A 2,232-nucleotide genomic window follows, 5' to 3' on the forward strand; every position below is an offset into this window, starting at 1 on the left:
ACTTGAGAATGTATTTTAACATCAAAAATGTTCAACCACATAGCAGAAGAGATCATGTCTATGAAATAATAAGCATTGTATTTTCATTACAGTTGGGAAAAACTATTTCAGCTGGACGTATGGCGTGATGGATTCAGATGTATTTTTTACTTGCACAGGCAACTGCTGAGTGCCTGCAGTCAGCCTGGGACTGGGCCACACACACAAGAAAGGCAGAGGAGCAGTCAACATTATTAAACTATGGTAAAAACACACACACTTGAAACATAGGATGCAAATTAGGTGTAATTAATTAGAAAGCTTCCCCAAGTGCCATAATAACGTGACAAAATGATTCCTCATGTAACAAAGCCGCCTCATATGTGGACTTTTAGGGACTCTTTGGCAATTTTATGGCATATACCAACTTAGGCCTCTGACAGAAAGTTAAGCTCAGCTGTGAAAAACACACGCATACACACAATTGTCTGATCCACATTAGGGCAGTGTTGTAGGTTCCCTAGACCACATCTACAAATCTTCCCCCTGCCTGGGACTCTGTCAAACCCAGATTAAGACATGTCCCAAAGCTAGGACTCTTCATAGCTCCAAGTTCTAGGAGTCTTTGGTTCTTCCATTCAATATTATTCTTAACTTAGTCTTTTTTTTTTCTGCAAAAAGTTTTATTGTTTTCATTTGGTTCAATGCATGAGAGAGGGTTTCAGGGTGGTTCAAGGGATGTCTACTGGTTTCAGGGAGAGGTTTAGGCAAAAGCCAGACACCGGGGCAATGGTTCCTGGGCTCCAAAGGCTGCTGGGTGAACTTTCGAAGAGATACTCACCCAGCCCAGCCTGGGGGCCGGCTGGCCTGTGGAGGTTAGTCAGGTGTCGCCCATCTTTGTGATGAGTTTCACCTTCTCAACCAGGAAGTGGTTCTCCAGGAAGTCACAGAGATGACGGTCTGTATGGGCAGAACCCAGGGCACTCAGGTGCAAAAGGGCCTGGCTCAGGTTCCTCTTCAGGACCATGGCGGCTTCCATGGTGTCCTGAGTTTAACCCTACTCATCCTGGGAAGGCATTAGCATGTTGAAAGAGAACAAGGCCACTGTGCTGGTTTTGGATCTTGAAGAGATGTTCCGTGCCCTTGTAATTCTCCTGGTCAACTCATGGAAGAAACTGCCCACACTCTCCAGAGCCACCTCATCCCAGTTGAAGCAGGAGCCCTGAGAGAGGTAGGTGTAAGAGGCCTGAAGATGCAGGTGGACCAGGCAGTTGACAGCAGCCTCCAGTTCAGTGGCATAATTCTGATGAATTAGGGGGCTCATTGTTGTTCAGGAATAAGGAGGTAAGGTCAAAAAATGGTGTTGGCTGGTCTCAGAGGCCGAGGATGACTGAGGTGATTCTGAAGGTGGTGACTGGAAAAGGGGTTGGAGGGTGGTCGGAGGTTGCGAGAAAGGACATCCCTGGCTGTGTTCCATCCAAACACTGGAAGCAAAAGACACATCCAGGGGACCACTGAGGGCACTGGCACAAATATTTCTTTCAAACTTATCTTCTACTAAACTTCATCACAAACCTCCTCCTGTCAGGATGATAGCCTAGCTTGCTCTGGTGCATTTTCACCTGCATACATTTTCCATGCTGTAATCCATAATGGGTGTATTCACACATACTTATGGTGCCTCAACAAGGCAGCTGGCTCTGGGATGCATCAATGAACAAGACACACTAAAAACCTTCTCCTCATGGAGGTTACTTTCTATTCTATAGGAATGGCTGACTTCTTCTTCTAGTCCTCCCCTGTCCTACCAATTTGTCAAACCAAGATAGAGTCCCACTTCTTCTGTGTTTTGTGTCCATTAAGTTTATTTCCTCTGAAATTTTGCATTTTCTAAAATGTAAACCACCTGTTTGGTCTTCAGAAACACTTCCATTGAGTGTGAGCTTGCCTGTATACAGTTATTACATCTACTTGGTTTGATGCACCTCTTTCAACTTTCATTATTTTGCCATATTTCTTTGCCCTCTCTAGAGCACCTGTTAGGTACTCAAGACATTTTGATTGATTGATGTTGACATATGTTACCCTTTCTTATAATAACCATCAGAGAAACAGTCATAGGAAATATCTTGCACTTGTATGGCATTGGTATTAACATGTATTCGCCTAGTACATTCTCAGGTAACTAGGATAATTAACATTATTTCCATTTTAAATACAGGAGAGTTAAAGGAAATTCAGTGACTTGCTCAA

The 2,232-nt window shown here is 43.9% G+C and overlaps 1 pseudogene; it reads right to left on the reverse strand.

Moving 5' to 3' along the window:
- Window positions 1–710: 710 nt before the first annotated feature.
- On the reverse strand, window positions 711–1,303 carry LOC129078830 (ferritin light chain-like; annotated as a pseudogene).
- Window positions 1,304–2,232: the final 929 nt, after the last annotated feature.

The sequence above is a fragment of the Pteronotus mesoamericanus genome, unplaced genomic scaffold, assembly GCF_021234165.1.
Source record: "Pteronotus mesoamericanus isolate MK-2021 breed Mesoamerican mustached bat unplaced genomic scaffold, CSHL_Meso_final contig_74, whole genome shotgun sequence".
NCBI classification, from domain to species: Eukaryota; Metazoa; Chordata; class Mammalia; order Chiroptera; family Mormoopidae; genus Pteronotus; species Pteronotus mesoamericanus.